Genomic DNA, 25,064 nt, shown 5'->3' with positions numbered 1-25,064 from the left:
TTTTCTGACTTATTTCACTGAGTATGATAATGTCTAGTTGCATCCATGTCACTGCATATGGCATTATCCCATCCTTTTTGTGGCTGAGTGGTATTCCATTGTATATATGTACTACATCTTCATCCATTCCTCTGTCGATGGACACTTAGGTGGTTTCCGTGTCTTGGCTATTGTGAATAGTGATGCTATGAACACAGGGGTGCATGTATCTTTTAAAATTATAGTTTGTCCAATATATACCCTGGAGTGGGATTGCTGGATCATGTGGTAACTCTTGTTAGTTTTCTGAGGAACCTCCATACTGTTTTCCACAGTGGCTGCACCAATGTACATTCCCACCAGCAGTGTAGGAGGGTTCCCTTTTCCCCACACCCTCTCTAGCATTTATTTGTAGACTCTTTAATGATGATCATTCTGACTGGTATGATGTAGTTCCTCATTATAGTTTTGATTTGCATTTTTCTAGTAATTAGCGATGTTGAACACCTTTTCCTCGAACTGCAAACTTCCAGATGTTCAAGCTGGTTTTCGAAAAGGCAGAGGAACCAGAGATCAAATTGCCAACATCCACTGGATCATGGAAAAAGCAAGAGAGTTCCAGAAAAACATCTATTTCTGCTTTATTGACTATGCCAAAGCCTTTGACCGTGTGGATCACAATAAACTGTGGAAAATTCTTGAAGAGATGGGAGTACCAGACCATCTGACGTGCCTCTTGAGAAACCTATATACAGGTCAGGGAGCAACAGTTAGAACTGGACATGGAACAACAGACTGGTTCCAAATAGGAAAAGGAATGCGTCAAGGCTGTATATTGTCACCCTGCTTATTTAACTTCTATGCAGAGTACATCATGAGAAACGCTGGCTAGAAGAAGCACAAGCTGGAATCAACATTGCCAGGAGAAATATCAATAACCTCAGATATGCAGATGACACCACCCTTATGGCAGAAAGTGAAGAGGAACTAAAAAGCCTCTTGATGAAAGTGAAAGAGGAGAGTGAAAAAGTTGGCTTAAAGCGCAACTTTCAGAAAACGAAGATCATGGCATCCGGTCCCATCACTTCACGGCAAATAGATGGGGAAACAGTGGAAGCAGTGTCAGACTTTATATTTTTGGGCTCCAAAATCACTGCAGATGGTGACTGCAGCCATGAAATTAAGAGACGCTTACTCCTTGGAAGGAAAGTTATGACGAACCTAGATAGCATATTGAAAAGCAGAGACATTACTTTGCCAACAAAGGTCGGTCTAGTCAAGGCTATGGTTTTTCCAGTGGTCATGTATGGATGTGAGATTTGGACTGTGAAGAAGGCTGAGCGCCGAAGAATTGATGCCTTTAAACTGTGGTGTTGGAGAAGACTCTTGAGAGTCCCTTGGACTGCAAGGAGATCCAACCAGTCCATTCTAAAGGAGATCGGTTCTGGGTGTTCTTTGGAAGGAATGATGCTAAAGCTGAAACTCCAGTACTTTGGCCACCTCATGCAAAGAGTTGACTCATTGGAAAAGACTGTGATGCTGGGAGGGATTGGGGTCAGGAGGAAAAGGGGACGACAGAGGATGAGATGGCTGGATGGCATCACTGACTTGATGGACGTGAGTTTGAGTGAACTTCGGGAGTTGGTGATGGACAGGGAGGCCTGGCGTGCTGCAATTCATGGGGTTGCAAAGGGTTGGACACAACTGAGTGACTGAACTGAACTGATTGCTTTTTTGGAGAAATGTCTATTTAGCTCTTCTGCCTATTTTTGGATAGGCTTTTATTGTTGTTGAGTTGTATGAGTTCTTTGTACATCTTGGAAATTAAGCCCTTCTTGGTTGCATCTTTTGCAAATATTTTCTTCCATTCTGTAGATTGTCTTGTGTCTGGGAGGTTTTGATTAACTGGTTTAGTGTGAAGCAATTAGCAGCCTGAGTCATAGCAGATGCTCACTCTATGGCTCTTTCTTCCTCCTCCAAATCGTGAGTTGCTGGGGAAAATGAGATGACCTTGACCATTGGCTCAGTTTCCATTTTGAGCCTTCACTAAGATTTGTCAACGTAGTGTCAGCTGCATTTCCTATTACCAGCACAGTTCCAGCCAGAACCATTCTCCTTGAGTGGAAAATGTTCAGAACAGCTGCCCTGATTCTCAACAGAAAACCTAGTTTCCAATTTTGTTTTAGTAGCTTATGGTGGATATCTGGACCCGACTGAGTAAGAAGTCTATCTTTTAAGACCACTGTTCCCTTTTCACTTCTGGGATCAATCTCAGTGAATCTGTGAAGGGCTTCCTGTGGTCTGTCTAGGAATTTACCAGGCTCTTCTTTCTCTCCCTGTTTTATTGTTGCCAGTTTGGCATAGTTTAAAGTTTTAGGGTGTGGTTGCCTGAGTCCTTCAAGAACACATCTGACAAAGTGACTCTGATCCCATCTTTCTTTAGCCGTGTAATAGTCCCAGTCTGGTTCTGTTGTCGGGACTGCCTGATTCCCAGTAGGGAGGGCGGCTATCTTGTCCTCTATCTTTCCTGCTGTTTCATCACCAAGCCATTCATCTCCATAGGCGACGGCTTTCTCCAAAACTCGAGTTTTTGAGTCATGAGTTAGCGTCTGTCCCAAGATATACATCACATCTTTCCAAGTAACGTCATAAACAGAATAACACCCTTAAATGCTCTAATATATTTCTCTGCATCCTCCAAATAGTTTCCCAAATCCTCCTTGATTCTTTGTATTTCTTGATAAGAAAAGGGGTGATTAACTCTCATAGACTGGTTATTCCTCCCAGTGGGTCCTTCCTGAAGAGGCAACAGCTTGTGTGGCTGTTCCTCAGCCTCTCTAGCTGCCCTTTGCATATGATCCCAGGGATAGATTGGAGAAGTCTGTTTTTCCTTATCTCTGTCTCCTATCCTCCATCTCTTCCTCCATCTCATCTCCTTTCTCATCCTGTATTTTACCCTTAGTTTTAGTTGCCTGAGTTTCCTTTATTTCAACTGAGTTTCTATTGAAACCACAGTAGTCTGAGGTCATCTTGAAACGAGGATTGCCTGAACCTCTGCTGAGACTGCAGGAGTTTGAATTTAAGTATGAATTTCTACCGAGACCAAGGCAACCCTTCCTAGAGGGGTGCCCTGACTTTGAGTTTGTTCAGTTGGGAGCCCCAGATATGGGGGCAAAGTAGGAGAACAGGAGGGAACTGAAAGTGTCACACCCAAATCTATACCCTTAGGACATGTCTGGCGTGTCTCACAGAGAGAAAAAGAGCAGCGCATATGTCACTTCTACCCATTTCTCTTGTTTTCTACAGAACTGGTCTAATTGTAAAATGGTATAATTAAGAGACACTCCAACCGGCCATTGTTTGCTGTCCTCCAGTGGATACCGTGGCCATGCAGTTTCACATAGGAAGGTCAGGTGTGTCTTCTTTAAGCCCTGGGAATTGAATCTATCCCAGTTTTCCAGGATACAGTCCAAAGTAGTATGGCTGGAACTGTTAGCTCCCGTTTGTAAAACAGAAAAAAGCAGTGTCCCGCACTTTGGCTCTTTTCTACCCGAGGTGTCCCTCTTTGCTGTAGATGGGAATGGAGATAGGGCTTCCACCTAAGCTTCCTTCCCTAGCTGGAGTTAACCTGTCTCTTACCGACACAGGTGTCTCATCACTGGCCTTCTCCATTCTATCAGCAAGGCGGGATAGAGATGAACCAGGGGTAGACCTGATGGCATCCCAGACTGATGTCCAGTTGCTCACCATTAAGACCTTTTCCTGATTTCTGCTCTTCCTCTGATGTCACCCAGGGTGCAACAGAGTAGCCTTCCAGAATGCCTCCCAAGCTAAGACGACTAGAGGAAAGATTCATCTCCTGGGTGCCTGTGCACAGTCCTGAATATATTCCTGACCACAATAAAACTGGAAAACCATAAAGGGACAAACGCAAAACCCAAAATGTCCCTTCGGAGTGTCATGACACCAGTATATGTCATAGTGAAAGAAGTGGTGAAGGGCCGGCCAGAGAGGAAAAAGTGATTTTTGTCTTTGAGCTATTAGGGCCAATCCTTTGAGTTCATTTCCACAGATTCCACAGGAAGAATATCTAAAGAGTTGAGACAAAAGTCACTGGAGAGCCTCCTCTGGTCCCCTAAGAGCTAGTGTTACCAAAGGAAGAAGCCCATTGCACTTCCAATCTGACCAGATCCTAGAATTTCTGTGCTGTGTCCTCAGAAACCTCATGATCGCCCGCAGTGCCTCTCTCCATGTAGACTGGAGGCACGGCTGTGACAAGGACTCACTTTCAGGTTGCTGGCCCCTGAGGCAGGCAGCTAAGAGAGCAACCTCTAGCCTGAGAGACGTTCCTGGAGCTAGAGCTCCACCTAACACCTAACTGTACTGCTGTCTGCAGTACATGAGAATACAACCAAGGTAACTTTTGGTTCCTAGAAAGGCTAGATGCTTCATGACTATCAATCCAAACTTGGGGTCTAAGTAAAAGTACACAGTAACAGCATGGATCTCAAGTCCCTTGAAAGTCTATTATTTTACAGATTAGGTTAGTAGTTTCAATTTCCCAGGTAGTTACAAAATGGCCAAAGAGGCCAGGAAAAGTTGACTGAGAAAGAAAAGTCAGGGTCCGCGTTTCACCCATTTCTGGCCACTCCCCTCACAGGGACATCAGATGGCTCTTGGCATTGGCAGGTCAGTATAAACCCCTGACTGGCTCCCTTTTGGGCTACCTTCAGTCGTTATGAGGCGCCATGGAACCACAAAGCCAGTCTCAACTCCTGCTTCACACTTGTTTGTGCATCTCTTCCCTATAGCATTCACACAGACCAGGCATACTGTGTTAGTAAAGTAGAAAACATGTTTACTAGGAGAACCAAAGAACTAGAGCTCTAAGTGTCTTTACCATGTCCTGAAGATCCTGGAAGAGCCCCTAAGATGAAAGGTTGTGGCTGTGAGCCAAGAACGACAACGGAATTTTTGGCCTGCAGGTGAGAATATTTCAATCTGGGGCCAGAGACAAGGCTTGATCACTCAGAGCTTTTGTGTAGCAAAGTTTTATTAAAGCACAAAAAGGATAGACAGAGCTTCTGACAATAAACAGCAGAAGTGGGCAGAAAAGATACCCCCTTGCCGGTTTTTAGCAAGGCATCTTATGCCTGTTAGCAAGTTGTCGATCATAGATAGAAGAAACACCTCAAGGTTGAGAGAGTTGCACCAGGTTTCTCTCCCATAGCGTACATATCTGCACAAGGGGAGTCCTCTCCAGACTATATGTCTCTGGGTGAGATATATTGTATCCACAAAACAATTAAGTCTTGAAGGAAAACAGACCTCCAAACAAACAAATAGTTTCATTAACATAGCTTAAGAAAAACTTTTTCATGAGTAAGATGTATTGTTTCTTTGGGCAATTAGCAGCTCAAGGTTTGGGAAAAAGGTACTTTCAGGTAGAACCCATTGTCATCATAGCAATTAAAAGGAGCCTCCTACTCGTGACTAAAGCAGGAGCAAAGGAATGTCAGAAAAAAGGTCCACCGCTTGCCATTCATTTCCTCCTGCCGCCTGGGGACGTCTGGCCTCCCTAGCATGACTTGCCAAACGGTGGGGCCTTAATACGATAGGAAGTGTCCTTATAAGAAGAGGAAGAGACGCCCAGAACTTTCTCTCCTTCTGTGTGAACAGAGAGAAGAGGTCATGTGAGGATGGAGACAGAGGATCCTGGTGGGCTACAGTCTTGTCCATGGGGTTGCAAAAGAGTTGGATACAACTTGTGACTAAACAACAACAACAATGTTGGAAGAGGGCTATCTACAAGCCAGTAAAAGAAATCTGACTGAAACCAATCCTAACACCTTGATTTTGGACTTCTAGCCTCTAGAGTTGTGAAAAAATTAATTTCTGCTGTTTAAGGGATCCAGTGTGTGCTTTTCTTTTATGGTGCCCTGAAGACTACTGGGGCTTCCCAGGTGGCACTAGTGGTAAAGAATGTGCCTGCCAATGCAGGAAATGTAAAAGATGTAGGAGACATGGGTTCGATCCCCTGGGTTGGGAAGATCCCCTGGCAGAGGGCATGGCAACTGACTTCAGTATTCTTACCTGGAGAATCCCATGGACAGAGGAGCCTGGCAGGGGATCGCAAAGAGTTGGACATGGCTGAGTGACTAACACTACACAGACTACTACTAATACAGGGTCCTACACATTACTTTAAACATTTTTGTAGATTTTTTTTATTATCATGTTACTCGAGGTGGCATTTCGAATAGGGGGTTCTGAGACTTTTGTGCATCTATTAATAGTGGTCCTCGGTTCCTTTTCCTAAAGCCTGCTCTTATTGTTATTGCCTCACATCTGTCTATCTTGTAGCTTCTGTTATTGAGCTGCCATATTGAAAGGGACCTGACTCTGGCTTACCTTTATATTGGAGGACAAAGACACTACAATTTCCAAATGCTATCCTTGAGGTCAGACACATACATTCATTCTTAGAGACCAATCAGATTTTTTCTTCTCCAAAAAAGTATTAGAACAGATGATGATTTTTGTGTGTGCATGTTTATTACATAATCAGTTCAGTTCAGTTCAGTCGCTCAGTCGTGTCCGACTCTTTGTGACCCCATGAATCTCAGCACACAAGGCCTCCCTGTCCATCACCAACTCCCGGAGTTCACTCAGACTCACGTCCATCGAGTCAGGGATGCCATCCAGCCATCTCATCCTCTGTCGTCCCCTGTTTAGCTTTTCTAAACAGCCATCTATCTATGGACCTCATGGCCATCTCTGCTAACAAGGATGCTGGCACTGAGATTTACAAAATCCTCCACACAATCAGAGGAAGGCCACTTTGCCAAAGTAAAGTTGGCACGGCATGTTGTGACAGGGGGACAGGTGCCCATTAAGGTCATAAATGAACGTCAACAGAGCTTTTCCAGTTTCCAGGAGCTCCTTCCTGAGGTCAACAGTATGCAAGTTCTGAACCATCCCAATATTGTGAAACTCCTGAAAGTCACTGACACATGAGAGAGACTCTCCTCATTATGGAATGCCTCCGTGGGGGAGACATGCACACTTGCCTGGATGAGCAGGGCCGCGTGACGGAGGCGGGGCCCGAGGCCGCTTCCGGCAGCCGCTCTTGGCCCTTCAGCTCTGAGCAGCGAGCGCGATGCACCGGGCCCTGGCCCTAAGCAGTTCGCTCCGCTATGGGAACCGAAAGGCGGAGATTGCAGACTCCGGTAAGCAACGAGCACAGGCCCAGAGAGAAGCTAGATACCTTCTGCGGCACTGCAGCCTACATGCCCCTGAGCTCGCCCCGGGGCGGAGCTGCATGGGCCCACCTGCGGACGTGTGGAGCCTCCGTGTCGTCCTGCAGCCATGGTAACCGGGTCCTGCCCCTTCCAGGGACAAGATTTCTGGCAGCTCTGCACAGAGTGCTCATAGGGCAAAACATTGTGCCCCACACTACCTATTGTCTGGAATAAGCTCACTGGCAAATATGCTCACCCTCAACCCTGTAGGGTTTATCCACAGAGGTACTTTAACTGATACTTGGCAGCATCCATGGGTTAAGATGGGCCGGGAGCCACTCCTGCCACTCTCTGAAGAGGACTCGGGGGTGACAGTGGGGATGATTCTGGGCTCAAGGTGGGACCGGAGCCTGCACTTGAAGGGACCCAAGGTGGGATTCCAGACCACTGTTGTGAGGCCCTCCCTCCTCTTCCAAGAACCTTAGCAACTGAGAACTCCAGTCTCCAATCCCTGAGGCGTCCACCAAGGCTCCCCCCTCCCTCCCCGCACCCAGCCTGGAAGTGAGGGCAGGTACCCCAAACCCAGCCCCCTCGTGTGACCTTTCAGCCTCCCCCTGCATAAGTGGCATCTGCGACAGCTGCAACACCTGTGGCACCCACAACACCTGCGACACCAGCAGTACCTGCGATCCTGTGACACAAGTGGCTCCCACAACACCCGGGACAGCAGTAGCACCCGTGACACCCGCGGCACGTGCAGTACCCTCAACATTCGTGGCACCCAAGACACCACCGGGACCCATGACATCCAAGACACCAGTGGCACTCAAGACAGCAGCAGCGCCTGAGACACCAGAGATGCCAGCTGCACCAGGATACCAGCGGCACCCACTATGCCACTGACACCCCAGACACCAGTGGCACCCAAGATGCCAGTGGGACCCGAGTCACTAGTGACACCCATGACACCACTGACACCATGACACCAGCAGCACCCGTGACCCCCGAGACAGCAGCAGCACCTGAGACACCTGGAACACCCAGGGCACGCCCTCCACGCCGCACCCAAGGCGCCCCAGGCACCCAGGGTACCAGTGGCACCCACGGCACGTGGAACACCAGTGGCACTCCCGGCACACTGACACCCGAGACACCAGCGGCACCCACGACACCTGTGACTCCAGGGGCGCCTGAAAAACCTGCAGCAGAGCCCCAGAGGGAACCCACTGACCCGAGTGCAGCCAACATGGTCGGAAGCTCCTACCAAGCCAGGCAGCCAGAGTTCCCAGCCACTCCCTCTGGCCTCAGTCAGAAAAAGAAAGGGCTGGCTGGGAGAATACAAAATTTTATTGCGAAACATTTCTGTTGCAGGCTTCCCAGCAAGAGGTGCAAAAATACAATAGTCTCAGAAACAACAACTGTATGACTAACTGAGATAGAATGTCAGACCTGCGGAGCTGCCTGGGACCTGATAGGGTGGACGATGATTTTCAAACCCAGCACCTCCATGGCCTCATAGGGCATTACCATGTGCTTGACCCTCAACCCTACAAACAGAGCTAATTTACCATGTCTTAATCAGCATCCATGGGTCAAGATAGGCCAGGAGGTGCCACTCCCACCACTCTGTGAAGAGGACAAGGAGGTGACAGTGCAGATGCCTCTGAGCTTGATGTGGGACCAGAGCCAGAAGTCAGAAAGCCTGTGTGCAAATAGACCCAGGGTGGGGCCCCATACCCTGACTGTGAAGCCCCTCCTCCCATGATGAACTCCAGTACCCAAAAACTCCAGCCTCCAAGCCCTGAGGTGTCCATCTTCATTTCATCCTGGCTATTCCTGTGGGAGACCATTCGGATGCAGGAGACAACCCACGATTCAAAGATCACCAACCCGAGGGGAGGAGCCAAGATGGCGGAGGAGTAGGACGGGGAGAACACCTTCTCCCCTACAAATTCATCAAAAGAGCATTTAAACGTCGAGTAAATTCCACAAAACAACTTCTGAATGCTGGCAGAGGACATCAGGCACCCAGAAAAGCAACCCAACTCTTCGAAAGGAGGTAGGAAAAAACATAAAAGACAAAAATAGAGACAAAAGAGGGAGGGACGGAGTTCCGTCCTGGGAAGGGAGTCTTAAAAAGAGAGAAGTTTCCAAACACCAGGAAACCTTCTCACTGCTGAATCTGTGCCGAGCTTTGGAAGCACAGAGGGCAACATAACAGGGAGAAAAAATTAACAAGTAAAACTCGCAGATTGCGAGCCCTACGGTAACTCCCCCAGCAGAGAAGCAGCGCAGACGCCTGCACACGCCATTATCAAGCGGGAGCTGGGCAGGGAGGCGCAGCGCCGGCTACATCGCTTAGAGTAAGAATCTGGCCTGAATACCCTGAGCGCTATCTGAGCAAAATAATTTGGGCTAGCAAACCAGACTGTGGGATATCTACCACGCGAAAAGCCAGCCCCAACCTAAGACACCACCAGGCCCGCGCACGGAACAAAGGACTGAACAGAGATAGCCGGCTGCAGACCTTCCCCCTCCGGTGACAGGCAGCCAGAGCCGGAAGGGGGCAATCGCAGCCCCAGAGAGACATTATCTATAAAACTGTAAGCAGGCTTCTTTGCTAACTAAAACTTCTTGGGGGTCTGGACGGTCAACATCTCCCTGAGAAGGTGCGCCGGTTTTACGCCCAGATAACCGAGTGGCGGGGAGGTGATAAGTCGCAGCATTGGTGTTCGCCAAACACCTCATTACCTGAGCTGCTCGGACCCGGGAAGAGCACAAAATGCAGGCCCAACTGAGTCTGCGCCTCTGAGGACTACCCGAGTGCCTGAACCTGAGCGGCTTGGACCTGGGAGGTGCATGCAACCCAGGGCCGGCCTCGGATTGTTCTCGGCGGAACAACCTAGAGCCTGAGCAGTGTGGGCAGGGAGGCTACACGCGCCGTTAGTGGGGGCAGACCCAGTGTGGCTGAGGCACTGCGAGCGCACGCCAGTGTTATTTGTTTGCAGCATCCCTCCCTCCCTCCCCACAGCGCGACTGAACAAGTGAGCCTAAAAAAAAAAATAAATAAATAAAGTGTCCTCCACCGTCCCCTTTGTGTCAGGGCGGAAGCCAGACACTGAAGAGACCAGCAAACAGAAGAAGTTATAACAGAGGGAAACGCCTTGGAAGCTACGGGCAATAGATTAAAACCCCGTGGTTACTACGGACTGCATAGGAAGGGGCCTATAGATCTTGAGAAATATAAGTCGGACCAAGGAACTAGCCAAAAATGAACTGAACCCACAATACAACAAAACCAGAGAAAGTCCTAGATATATTTTTACTATTTTTACGATCATTCTTTCTTTCTTTTTTTTTTAATTAAAAAAAATTTTTAAGTCCTCTATCGTTCCTTTAATTTTCACTTTTATAACCTATTACTTTGCAAAAAAAAAAAAAAGACCCTATTTTTTTTCTTCTTCAGCAAACTTCATATATATATATTTTATGATTTTTTTGACCTTTTTTTTTTTTCTTCTTCTTTTCTTTAACATTGTATTTTTGAAATTCCAAACTCTACTCTAGTTTTTTAATTTTAGCTTTTTGGTATATGTTATCAATTTTGTACCTACAGTTTTTTTTTTTTTTTAATAATTTCTGTGACTTTTTTTTCTGTTTCATTCTCTTTTTCTTTTATATAACATTGTATATCTGAAATTCCAAACTCTACTCTAGATTTTTAATTTATGCTTTTTTGTGTTTGATATCAAATTTGTACCTGTACTTTCTTTATAATTTTTGCTACATTGTTTTTGTTTGTTTGTTTTCTCTCTTTAAGTTTCTTCTTCCTTTTTTTTAACATTGTATTTTTGAAATTCCAAACTCTATTCTAGATTTTTAATTTTTGCTTTTTGGTATTAGTTATCAATTTTGTACCTGTATTTTCTTTATAATTTTCACGACCTTGTTTGTTTTTCTTTGTTCATTTTTTCTCTCTTTCTTTTCCTTCTTCTTTTCTTTAACATCATATTTTTGAAATTCCAAACTCTACTCTAGATTGTTAATTTTTGCTTTTATGTATTTGTTACCAATTTTGTACCTTTAAGAACCCAATCTTCAGGACCCATTTTTCACTAGGGAGCAAGACTGGCTTGACTGCTCTCTCTCCCTTTGGACTCTCCTTTTTCTCCACCAGGTCGCCTGTGTCTCCTCCCTAACCCCTCTCTACTCTACCCAACTCTGTGAGTTTATGTGTGTTCCAGATGGTGGAGAACACTTAGGGAACTGATTACTGGCTGGATCTGTCTCCCTCCTTTTCATTCCCCCCTTTTATCCCTCTGGCCACCTCTGTCTCCTTCCTCCTCCTTCTCTTCTCTGTATAACTCCGTGAACATCTCTGAGTGGTCCAGTTGTGGAGTGCACATAAGGAAGTGACTACTGGCTACCCCACTCTCTCCACTATTGATTCCACCTCATCTCATTTGGGTCACCTCTAACTCCCTCCTCCCTCTTCTCTTCTCCATATAACGCTGTGAACCTCTCTGAGTGACCCTCACAGTAGAGAGACTTTTCATCTTTAACGTAGATGTTTTATCAATGGTGCTGTATAGAAGGAGAAGTTTTGAAACTACTGTAAAAATAAGACTGATAACTGGAAGCAGGAGGCTTAAGTCCAAACCCTGACTCCAGGGAACTCCTGACTCCAAGGAACATTAATTGACAGGAGTTCATCAAACGCATCCATACCAACACTGAAACCAAGCACCACACAAGGGCCAACAAGTTCCAGGGCAAGACATACCAAGCAAATTCTCCAGCAACAAAGGAGCACAGCCCTGAGCTTCAAGATACAAGCTGCCCAAAGTCACCCCCAAACCATAGACATCTCATAACTCATTACTGGACATTTCATTGCACTCCAGAGAGAAGAAATACAGCTCCACCCACCAGAACACCGACACAAGCTTCCTTAACCAGGAAACCTTGACAAGCCACCTGTACAAACCCACACACAGCGAGGAAAAGCCACAATAAAGAGAACTCCACAAACTGCCAGAATATAGAAAGGACACCCCAAAATCAGCAATTTAAACAAGATGAAGAGACAGAGGAATACCCAGCAGATAAAGGAACAGGATAAATGCCCACCAAACCAAACAAAAGAGGAAGAGATAGGGAATCTACCTGATAAAGAATTCCGAATAATGATAGTGAAATTGATCCAAAATCTTGAAATTAAAATGGAATCACAGATAAACAGCCTGGAGACAAGGATTGAGAAGATGCAAGAAAGGTTTAACAAGGACCTAGAAGAAATAAAAAGGAGTCAATATATAATGAATAATGCAATAAATGAAATTAAAAACACTCTGGAGGCAACAAATAGTAGAATAACAGAGGCAGAAGATAGGATTAGTGAATTAGAAGATAGAATGGTAGAAATAAATGAATCAGAGAGGATAAAAGAAAAACGAATTAAAAGAAATGAGGACAATCTCAGAGACCTCCAGGACAATATTAAACGCTACAACATTCGAATCATAGGGGTTCCAGAAGAAGAAGACAAAAAGAAAGACCATGAGAAAATACTTGAGGAGATAATAGTTGAAAACTTCCCTAAAATGGGGAAGGAAATAATCACCCAAGTCCAAGAAACCCAGAGAGTCCCAAACAGGATAAACCCAAGGCGAAACACCCCAAGACACATATTAATCAAATTAACAAAGATCAAACACAACAAATATTAAAAGCAGCAAGGGAAAAACAACAAATAACACACAAGGGAATTCCCATAAGGATAACAGCTGATCTTTCAATAGAAACTCTTCAAGCCAGGAGGGAATGGCAAGACATACTTAAAATGATGAAAGAAAATAACCTACAGCCCAGACTATTGTACCCAGCAAAGATTTCATTCAAGTATGAAGGAGAAATCAAAAGCTTTTCAGATAAGCAAAAGCTGAGAGAATTCTGCACCACCAAACCAGCTCTCCAACAAATACTAAAGGATATTCTCTAGACAGGAAACACAAAAACGGTGTATAAGTTCGAACCCAAAACAATAAAGTAAATGGCAACGGGATCATACTTATCAGTAATTACCTTAAACGTAAATGGGTTGAATGCCCCAACCAAAAGACAAAGACTGGCTGAATGGATACAAAAACAAGACCCCTACATATGTTGTCTACAAGAGACCCACCTCAAAACAGGGGACACATACAGACTGAAAGTGAAGGGCTGGAAAAAGATTTTCCATGCAAATAGGGACCAAAAGAAAGCAGGAGTAGCAATACTCATATCAGATAAAATAGACTTCAAAACAAAGGCTGTGAAAAGAGACAAAGAAGGTCACTACATAATGATCAAAGGATCAATCCAAGAAGAAGATATAACAATTATAAATATATATGCACCCAACACGGGAGCACCGCAGTACGTAAGACAAATGCTAACAAGTATGAAAGGAGAAATTAACAATAACACAATAATAGTGGGAGACTTTAATACCCCACTCACACCTATGGATAGATCAACTAAACAGAAAATTAACAAGGAAACACAAACTTTAAATGATACAATAGACCAGTTAGACCTAATTGATATCTATAGGACATTTCATCCCAAAACAATGAATTTCACCTTTTTCTCAAGCGCACATGGAACCTTCTCCAGGATAGATCACATCCTGGGCCATAAAGCTAGCCTTGGTAAATTCAAAAAAATAGAAATCATTCCAAGCATCTTTTCTGACCATAATGCAGTAAGATTAGATCTCAGTTACAGGAGAAAAACGATTAAAAATTCCAACATATGGAGGCTGAACAACATGCTGCTGAATAACCAACAAATCACAGAAGAAATCAAAAAAGAAATCAAAATTTGCATAGAAACTAATGAAAATGAAAACACAACAACCCAAAACCTGTGGGACACGGTAAAAGCAGTCCTAAGGGGAAAGTTCATAGCAATACAGGCACACCTCAAGAAACAAGAAAAAAGTCAAATAAATAACCTAACTCTACACCTAAAGCAACTAGAAAAGGAAGAAATGAAGAACCCCAGGGTTAGTAGAAGGAAAGAAATCTTAAAAATTAGAGCAGAAATAAATGCAAAAGAAACAAAAGAGACCATAGCAAAAATCAACAAAACCAAAAGCTGGTTCTTTGAAAGGATAAATAAAATTGACAAACCATTAGCCAGACTCATCAAGAAACAAAGGGAGAAAAATCAAATCAATAAAATTAGAAATGAAAATGGAGAGATCACAACAGACAACACAGAAATACAAAGGATCATAAGAGACTACTATCAACAATTATATGCCAATAAAATGGACAACGTGGAAGAAATGGACAAATTCTTAGAAAAGTACAACTTTCCAAAACTCGACCAGGAAGAAATAGAAAATCTTAACAGACCCATCACAAGCACGGAAATTGAAACTGTAATCAAAAATCTTCCAGCAAACAAAAGCCCAGGTCCAGATGGCTTCACAGCTGAATTCTACCAAAAATTTAGAGAAGAGCTAACACCTATCCTGCTCAAACTCTTCCAGAAAATTGCAGAGGAAGGTAAACTTCCAAACTCATTCTATGAGGCCACCATTACCCTAATACCAAAACCTGACAAAGATCCCACAAAAAAAGAAAACTACAGGCCAATATCACTGATGAACATAGATGCAAAAATCCTTAACAAAATTCTAGCAATCAGAATCCAACAACACATTAAAAAGATCATACACCATGACCAAGTGGGCTTTATCCCAGGGATGCAAGGATTCTTCAATATCCGCAAATCAATCAATGTAATACACCACATTAACAAATTGAAAAATAAAAACCATATGATTATCTCAATAGATGCAGAGAAAGCCTTTGACAAAATTCAACACCCACTTATGATAAAAACTCTCCAGAAAGCAGGAATAGAAGGAACATACCTCAACATAATAAAAGCTATATATGACAAACCCACAGCAAACATTATCCTCAATGGTGAAAAATTGAAAGCATTTCCTCTAAAGTCAGGAACAAGACAAGGGTGCCCACTTTCACCATTACTATTCAACATAGTTTTGGAAGTTTTGGCCACAGCAATCAGAGCAGAAAAAGAAATAAAAGGAATCCAAATTGGAAAAGAAGAAGTAAAACTCTCACTATTTGCAGATGACATGATCCTCTACATAGAAAACCCTAAAGACTCCACCAGAAAATTACTAGAACTAATCAATGACTATAGTAAAGTTGCAGGATATAAAATCAACACACAGAAATCCCTTGCATTCCTATACGCTAATAATGAGAAAACAGAAAGAGAAATTAAGGAAACAATTCCATTCACCATTGCAACAGAAAGAATAAAATGCTTAGGAATATATCTACCTAAAGAAACTAAAGACTTATATATAGAAAACTATAAAACACTGGTGAAAGAAATCAAAGAGGACACTAATAGATGGAGAAATATACCATGTTCATGGATTGGAAGAATCAATATAGTGAAAATGAGTATACTACCCAAAGCAATTTATAGATTCAATGCAATCCCTATCAAGCTACCAACAGTATTCTTCACAGAGCTAGAACAAATAATTTCACAATTTGTATGGAAATACAAAAAACCTCGAATAGCCAAAGCGATCTTGAGAAAGAAGAATGGAACTGGAGGAATCAACCTACCTGACCTCAGGCTCTACTACAAAGCCACAGTTATCAAGACAGTATGGTACTGGCACAAAGACAGAAATATAGATCAATGGAACAAAATAGAAAGCCCAGAGATAAATCCACGCACATATGGACACCTTATCTTTGACAAAGGAGGCAAGAATATACAATGGATTAAAGATAATCTCTTTAACAAGTGGTGCTGGGAAAACTGGTCAACCACTTGTAAAAGAATGAAACTAGAACACTTTCTAACACCATACACAAAAATAAACTCAAAATGGATTAAAGATCTAAACATAAGACCAGAAACTATAAAACTCCTAGAGGAGAACATAGGCAAAACACTCTCTGACATACATCACAGCAGGATCCTCTATGACCCACCTCCCAGAATATCGGAAATAAAAGCAAAAATAAACAAATGGGACCTAATTAACCTTAAAAGCTTCTGCACATCAAAGGAAACTATCAGCAAGGTGAAAAGACAGCCTTCAGAATGGGAGAAAATAATAGCAAATGAAGCAACTGACAAACAACTCATCTCAAAAATATACAAGCAACTCCTATAGCTCAACTCCAGAAAAATAAATGACCCAATCAAAAAATGGGCCAAAGAACTAAATAGACATTTCTCCAAAGAAGACATACAGATGGCTAACAAACACATGAAAAGATGCTCAACGTCACTCATTATCAGAGAAATGCAAATCAAGACCACTATGAGGTACCATTTCACACCAGTCAGAATGGCTGCGATCCAAAAGTCTACAAGCAATAAATGTTGGAGAGGGTGTGGAGAAAAGGGAACCCTCTTACACTGTTGGTGGGAATGCAAACTAGTACAGCCACTATGGAGAACAGTGTGGAGATTCCTTAAAAAACTGGAAATAGAACTGCCTTATGATCCAGCAATCCCACTGCTGGGCATACACACTGAGGAAACCAGAAGGGAAAGAGACACGTGTACCCCAATGTTCATCGCAGCACTGTTTATAATAGCCAGGACATGGAAGCAACCTAGATGTCCATCAGCAGATGAATGGATAAGAAAGCTGTGGTACATATACACAATGGAGTATTACTCAGCCATTAAAAAGAATTCATTTGAATCAGTTCTAATGAGGTGGATGAAACTGGAGCCGATTATACAGAGTGAAGTAAGCCAGAAGGAAAAACACCAATACAGTATACTAACGCATATATATGGAATTTAGAAAGATGATAACAATAACCCTGTGTACGAGACAGCAAAAGAGACACTGATGTATAGAACAGTCTTATGGACTCTGCGGGAGAGGGAGAGGGTGGGAAGATTTGGGAGAATGGCATTGAAACATGTAAAATATCATGTATGAAACGAGATGCCAGTCCAGGTTTGATGCACGATACTGGATGCTTGGGGCTAGTGCACTGGGACGACCCAGAGGGATGGTATGGGGAGGCAGGAGGGAGGAGGGTTCAGGATGGGGAGCACATGTATACCTGTGATGGATTCATTTTGATATTTGGCAAAACTAATACAATTATATAAAGTTTAAAAACAAAATAAAATTAAAAACAAACAAACAAAGATCACCAACCCTATGAATCCCCCACCCACCCCATCAGTCTCATGTGACCCTGGGGCCACTCCCTTCACCAGCAACATCTTCAGCACCCGAGGCACTTGCCACACACCCAAAACCTGCTGCACCCAAAGCACCCCCGACACCCAGGGAACTAGCAACACATGCGGCACGCGTGACAACAGCAACTAGCGACAACTGACACACCAGCAACACTCAGGACACCAGCAGCACCCGAGACATCCTCGGCACCCACGAACCTGTGGCACCAGGGGCACCCGAGACACCTGCAGCAAAGCCCAGGAGTGTACTCACCATCCCCTGAATGTGGCTGACACCGTCAGAAGCTCCTACCAAGCCAGGCAGCCAGATAAGGGGGCTGGCTGGGAGAATACGAAATTTTATTGTGAAACATTTCTGTTGCAGGCTTCCCAGCGAGACGCACAAAAATACAATAGTCCCAGAAACAACCCCTGCATGACTAACTGAGACAAAAGTTCAGACCTGCTGAGCTTCTTTAGACCCAGTCAAGTGGACTATGGGATTCAAATCCAGAACTCCATGGCCTCTTAGGGCATTATCATGTGCCCAACTACTTATCATAAGAAATAAAAACGTGATGGCAAGCATGCTGATCCTCACCCTTAAAAGCAGGGCTACTTTACCCTGTCTTTGGCAGCATCCATCCATCGAGACGGGCCAGGAAAAGCCACTCCTGCCACTGTGTGAAGCGGATCAGAGGGTGACAGTGTGGATGCCTCTGAGCTCGATGTGGGACCAGAGCCAGAAGTCAGAAAGCCTGAGCCTGAATAGTCCCAGGGTAGAGCCCCATGCCATCACTGTGAAGCCATCGCCTGCCATGAAGAATTCCAGCACTCAAAAACTCCAGCCGCTATGCCCTGAGGTGTGCACCTTCATACTGACCCTGCTATTCCTATGGGAGACCATTCAGATGCAGGAGACAAACCAAAATTCCAAGATCACTGACTCTACCTCTTCCCCACCTACTGCATCTGCCTCGTCTTACTCTGTGGTCACTCCCTCCACCAGTGGTATCTACCCCAGCCGAGGCACCCGCCACACCCCTGACTCCCACTGCACCCAATGCACGCCCGATACTGGCCGCACCCGAGACACCCCCCACACCCAGGGCACCGGCGACACCCTGGCACGTGCGACATCAGTGGTAGTCACTAACACCAGAGACACCAGCACCACCCGAGAGACCTGAGACACCAGCAGCACCCAAAACACCCTTGGCACCAGTGGCACCAGAGACATCTGCGGCACCCATGACACCAGGGGCACCCGAGACGCCTGCAGCAAAGTCCAGGAGTGTACCCACTGCCCCCTGAGTGAGACCCACACTGTTGGAAGCTCCTTCCAAGCCAGGCCGCCAGAGTCCTGAGACACTCCCTCTGCCCTCAGCCAGAAAAAGAAGGGGCTGGCTGGGAGAATACGAAAATTTATTGTGAAGCATTTCTGCTGCGGTCTTCCTGGCACAAGGCGCAAAAATACAATAGTCCTAGGAACAACCCCTGCATGACTAACTGAGACAAAAGGTCAGACCTGCTGAGCTCCCTGCGTCCCGGTCAAGTGGATATGGGATTCAAATCCAGCACCTCCACGGCCTCATAGGGCATGACCATGTGCACAACTACTTATTATATGAAATAAGTAACTTAATGGCAAGCATGCTGATCTTCAACCCTACGAAGAACTACTTTACCCCATCTGTGGCAGCATCCATTGGTCAAGATGGACCAGGAGGAGCCACTCCCACCACACTGAAGAGGAGTCAGAAGTGACAGTTGGGGCTGCCACTGGGCTTGAGGTGGATCAAGAGCCAGAGCTCAGAGAGCCTGTGCTTGAATGCCCCCCCAGGTGGAGCCCTGTGCCATCACTGTGAAGCCATTGCCTGCCAAGAATGCCAGCACTCAAAAACTCCAGCCTCTATGCCCAGAGGTGTACAGTCTTATAGCAGCCTGGCTATTCCTGTGGGAAACCAGTCAGATGCAGGAGACAACCCACAATTCAGAGATCACACACATTACCACTCCCTCACCTACCACCTTGAGTGACCCTGGGGCCATTCCCTCCACCAGTGGGATCTTCCCCAGCCGAGGCACCTGCCACATCCCCAACACCCGCTGCACCTGCTGCATGCCCAACACCCTGGGCACTGGTGAAACCTGTGGCATGTGTGATGCCTGCGACATTCGCAACACCAGACACACCAGCCACACCCCAGACACCCACGGCACCCATGACACCTGTGATAGCAGGGGCACCCAAGACGCCTGCAGCAAAGCCCAGGAGTGTACCCACTACCCTCTCTGTGGGGCTGACAGTCCCCAGCCACTCCCTCTGCCCTCAGCCAGATAAAGAAGGGGCTGGCTGGGAAAATAAAGAATTTTATTGTGAAACATTTCTGTTGCAGGCTTCCCGGCAAGAGGCACAAAAATACAATAGCCCCAGAATCAACCCCTGCATGACTAACTGAGACAAAGTTTAGACTGGCCGAGTTCCCTCAAATCCAATTCAAATCCAACACCTCCACAATCTCATAGGACATTATCATGTGCCCGACTACTTATACGAAATAAGAACGTGATCGCAAGCATGCTGACCCTCACCCCTAAAAGCAGGGCTATTTTACCCTGTCTTTGGCAGCATCCATGGGTCAAAATGGGCCAGGAAAAGCCACTCCCGCCACTGTGCGAAGAGGATCTGAAGGTGACAGTGTGCATGCCTCTGAGGTCGATGTGGGACCGGAGCCAGAAGTCAGAAAGCCTGAGCCTGAATAGTCTCAGGGTGGGACTCTGTACCATCACCGTGAAGTCGTCACCTGCCATGAAGAATTCCAGCACTCAAAAACTCCAGCCTCTAAGCTCTGAGGTGTCCACACTCTTGCTATTCTTGGGGGAGAAAATTCAGATGGAGGAGACAGCCCATGATTCAAAGATCCCCTGACCCTACCACTCTCCTACCCATCTGCCTCGTGTGACCCTGGGGCCACTCCCTTCACCAGCTGCATCTTCTGCACCCGAGGAATCCGCTGCACCCATTCACGCCCGACAGCCGCCAAACCCACGGCACCCCTGACACCTGGGGCACACATAACACCAGCAATTTTCATGACACCCAAGACACTGGCAGCACCGAGACACCCGTGACACCAGGGGAACCGGGACACCTGCAGCAAAGCCTCAGAGGGTACCTGCTATACCTGCTGCCCCCTAACTGGTCCGACACCATTGGAACCTTTTCCCAAGCTGGGCAGAGTCCCCAACCACTTCCTCTGTCCAGGCCAGAAAAAGAAGGAGCTGGCTGGTAGAATAATGAAGTTTTATTATGAATCATTACTGTCTGCTGCTTGCTGGAAACAGGCACAGAATTACAATAATCCCAGTAACAACCCCTGCATGACTAACTGCAACAAAAGGTCAGACCTGCCAAGCTACCTGGGACCCAGTAAAGTGGACTATGGGATTCAAATCCAGAACTCCATGGCCTCACAGGGAATTAGCATGTGCCCTCATAGGGATTTATCATGATAAATTTCATATTATCATGTGAAATAAGTACCAAATAGCAAGCATGCTGATCCTCAACCCTAAAAACAGCTAATTTACCACATCTTCGGCAGCATCCATGGGTCAAGATGGGTCAGGAGGAGCCGCTCCTGCCCCTCTGTGAAGAGGACTCGTAAGTGACAGTGCAGATGCCCTTGGACTCAAGATGGGGCCAGAGCCAGAGCTCAGAAAGCCTGTGCTGGAATAGACCCAGGATGGCACCCTGTACCATTGAAGAGGAAAAGTTAAAATTTTACCTCCTTCTGCCTCTGTAACTCACCTTACCCCTTGCAAAGTCTGGATCATGTAGGTCACATGGTCTCAGAAAGTGGGGACTTGGAATACTAGGAACTGGAATTTATCTTACTCACCCTTGTCTTGCTCTTTTCAATTGCCCAGCTGCTTCAAACCTGATTAATCATGCCTGTCCAGATCAGGCATCCCCCTCCCCATCTTGACCACTATACCTGCGTGTGTGAAACCCCTTAGTTTAAATTAAACCAGCCTATAACAGCTAGTGTTGCCCACTACAGTCTGTCTATAAAAACTCTGTAATCCCTTTGTTTGGGGCTCAGAGCTTGAAGTGTTAACTCCTCTGGGCCCGCCTGTGTAATAAACCTGAGTTCTCCAACTCTCCAAGTGTGGTGCTTGGTTTCTCGAGTACTGGTTTCTGCAACAGCATCAATAGTGAAGCCCCTCGTGCCACGAGGAACTCCAGCACCAAAAAACTTCTGCCTCCAAGCTGTGACGTGTCCACCTTGATTCCGGCCTGGTTTTTCCTGTGGGAGACCATTCGGATGCAGGAGAGAACGCATGATGCAAAGATCCCTGACACACCCGAGGCACACCTGACACCCGATGCATTCGGTGCATGCCCGATGACCAACACACACAGGGCACTAGTGACCCCTGAGACACATCTGCCTCTTTTGACCCTGTGGCCCCTCCCTTCACCTGCGGCATCTTCAGCTTCCAAGGCACCCGCCACACCCAAGGCACACCTGGCAACCCCGGGAGAGGGTCACTAGCAACACCCGCTGCATGTGGCCACCAGCGACATTCACGACACCCGAGACACCAGTGGCACCTGAGACACCCTTGGCACCACTGACAGCTGTGACACCAGGGATACCCGAGACACCTGCAGCGAAGCCCCAGAAGTTACCCACTGCCCCCGAGTGCAGCCGACACAGTTGGAAGCTCCTACTAAGCTGGGCCTCCAGTGTCCCCAGCCAGTCCCTCTGCCCTCAGCCAAAAAACGACGGGGCTGGCTGGGAGAATGTGAAATTTTATTGTGAAATATTTCTATTGCAGGCTTCCCAGTAAGAGGCACAAAAATACAAGTCTGAAAAACAACCCCTGCATGACTAACTGAGACAAAAGGTCAGATCTGCCGAGCTCCCTGGGTCCCAGTCAAGTGGAGTATGGGATTCAAATCCGGCACCTCCACAGTCTCATGGGGCATTACCATGTGCCTGACTACTTATCATACAAAACAAGAAGTTTAATGGCAAGCATGCTGACCCTCAACCATACAAACAGCTACTTTACTCCGTCTTTGGGAGCATCCATGGGTAGTGAAGAGAATTGACAGGTGACAATGCGATGCCTCTGGGCATGGGGTGGGACCAGAGCCACAGCTCAGAAAGCCTGAGCATGAATAGACCCAGGGTGGGGCCCCAACCACCACTGTGAAGCCCTTCCCTCCGTGAAGAACTTCAGCCCCCAAACACTCCAGCCTCCAAGCCCTGAGGTGTCCACCCTCATACTGGCCTGGCTGTTCCTGTGGGAGACCAGTCAGATGCAGGAGACAACCCCTGATTCAAAGAGCCTGACTCTACCACTCCCCCCACCCATCCAATCTGCCTTGTGTGACCCTGGGGCCACTCCCTCCACTACAGGCATTTTCGGCACCGGGGCACCAGTGGCACCTGTGACACCAGCGGCACTGGGGATACTAGCAGCACCAGGGACGCCTGTGGCACTGGCGGCACCAGCTCAAAGCCCAGAGGGAACCCAGTGCTCCCTGAGTGTGGCCGACACCACCAGAAGCTCCTCCCAAGCTAGGCAGCCCCGATCCCCAGCCACTCACTCTGGCCTCAGCCAGAAAAGGATAGGGGTGGCTGGGAGATATGGAGGTTTATAATACAACATTTCTGTTGTGGATTGCCCAGCAAAACTTGCAAGAGTAAAGTAGGCTCAGAAACAACCCATATATTACTGACCAAGACAAAAGGTCAGACTTGCTGAACTCCCTGGGACCTGGTCAAGTGGACTATGGAATTCAAATCCAGCACCTCCCTGGCCTGCTCAGAGGATGGTCTGGAGCGGCCTGGGGACCAGAAGAGGCACCACCCTGACCCAGCTGCCCCTCCTATCCCACTGGGTGAAACTTGACAGAATGGACTGTCCCCCGGGGCATGTCCCCCTCCCCCCACACTCCCCCTTCCATGTTGGTGGTGCAGGGGATAGTTCTTACCAATCCCTTGGTTCTTCATAATTTTAATAAACTTCATTTCTCTGGAAAGCTCACCTCTGGAGATCTGTCCTACCCTCTGTATAACCCTCTGTTTTACATCCTCTCCAGTTAGAGAAGTGTGTAGTCATGTAGGACTTGGAGTTAATGACCTAAGAATTAGCACAATCATTCTCAAGAGAGACAATTGCTGCACTGCAGGGCAGAAATGCAGAAAGAGTGTATTATCCTCCTGCATTGACAATACTGAACATTTTCAGAAGGGCCAAGGGGAACTTTTGATCTCTGCAGTCTGAGTTAATCAGGACCGGGAGGTCTAGGATAGAATAGTAAGTCCCCTGAACCAGCTGCTGTGCGGTGTGGTCAGCTCCCTGTGCAGATGAGTTTCCTGAATGTCCTGCTGGAGTTGGGTGCTCTCCTCTCCCCTGTGGGGAGGGGCCCTGAAGAGTGGGGTTTTGTTACAACATTGCTTCTGTTTTATGTTTTGACGTTTTGGCTGCAAGGCTTGTGGTATCTTAGCCTCCTGACCAGGGATGGAACCCACAACCCCTGCATTGGAAGGAAGGCCCTAACCACTAGACTGCCATGCTGCTGCTGCTGCTAAGTCGCTTCAGTAGTGTCTGACTCTGTGTGACCCCATAGACAGCAGCCCACCAGGCTCCCCCATCCCTGGGATTCTCCAGGCAAGAACACTGGAGTGGGTTGCCATTTATGTATGAAAGTGAAAAGTGAAAGTGAAGTTGCTCAGTCGAGTCTGACTCTTGGCGACCCCATAGACTGCAGCCTACCAGGCTCCTCCATCCATGGGATTTTCTAGGCAAGAGTACTGGAGTGGGGTGCCATCACCTTCTCCGCTAGACTGCCATAGAAGCCCCTTTTTGGATGTGTGGGCTTGACCACAGGGACTGGATGATTTCAAAACACTAGATTTGTCAACATTACTTGGTACCCTTGTTCAGTGAGCCCTTGAACACCAGGATGACTGGAACAGAGTCTTCTCCCCAGAGTCCTGTCTCTGGGACGCAGGCTCTCAGAGGCAGCGCCTGCATCGTTTTGTTGGCTCTTATGTGCTTATATGTCACTTGCCCACTGTGGAATCCTTCACCACAAGACACAGAGCACTCTGACCATGTGCCCGTGACCCACCTAAGAACAAAAACTACAAGAGCTTAGTAGGATAGACCTAATGGGGACTGTCTTCCAAAGGGAAAGCTCATCCTAGCACTGTGACTGTTTCAGGGCCGACACACATTATCTGGGAATGGGCAGCAGCACATATAACTCCCAGCCATATTCTCAGAGTTCCTTTCACTCAGAAGCAACAGAATTGCCATGTAGAGACAATAGCATGGGGGTGGGATTAAGTCATCCTCAGGGATACAAAAGCCATCATCTGTGTGGCCTCAGAGAGCACAGCTAAGGAAAAATTAGGTGGAAATTTCAAAAAGGTGGATTTCAACTCATTGAAACCAAAAGGAAGAAAAAGGAAGCAACTATATGCTCCTTGTTGTTTAGTTGCTCAGCCATGTCGACTCTTTGTGAGCCCATGGACTGTGCCCTCCAGGCTCCTC

General features: G+C 46.4%; 1 long non-coding RNA gene across 1 annotated transcript in view; it reads right to left on the bottom strand.

The window, feature by feature from the left end:
* Positions 1-17,873, bottom strand: part of LOC147349586 (uncharacterized) — a 60,685-nt gene extending 42,812 nt beyond the window's left edge. Inside the window, exon 1 of the long non-coding RNA XR_015150018.1 lies at positions 17,758-17,873. This is a non-coding gene — a long non-coding RNA (uncharacterized LOC147349586). The remainder of the gene's footprint in view (positions 1-17,757) is intronic.
* Between the last annotated feature and the right edge of the window lie 7,191 nt (positions 17,874-25,064).

The sequence above is a fragment of the Bos grunniens genome, chromosome 21 (genome assembly GCF_055505025.1).
Source record: "Bos grunniens cultivar Pamir isolate PY7600 chromosome 21, Bosgru_T2T1.0, whole genome shotgun sequence".
In the NCBI taxonomy this organism is placed as follows: domain Eukaryota; kingdom Metazoa; phylum Chordata; class Mammalia; order Artiodactyla; family Bovidae; genus Bos; species Bos grunniens.
Note: the sequence above shows the minus strand (reverse complement) of the source record. Positions and strands in the feature narration are given on the sequence as shown.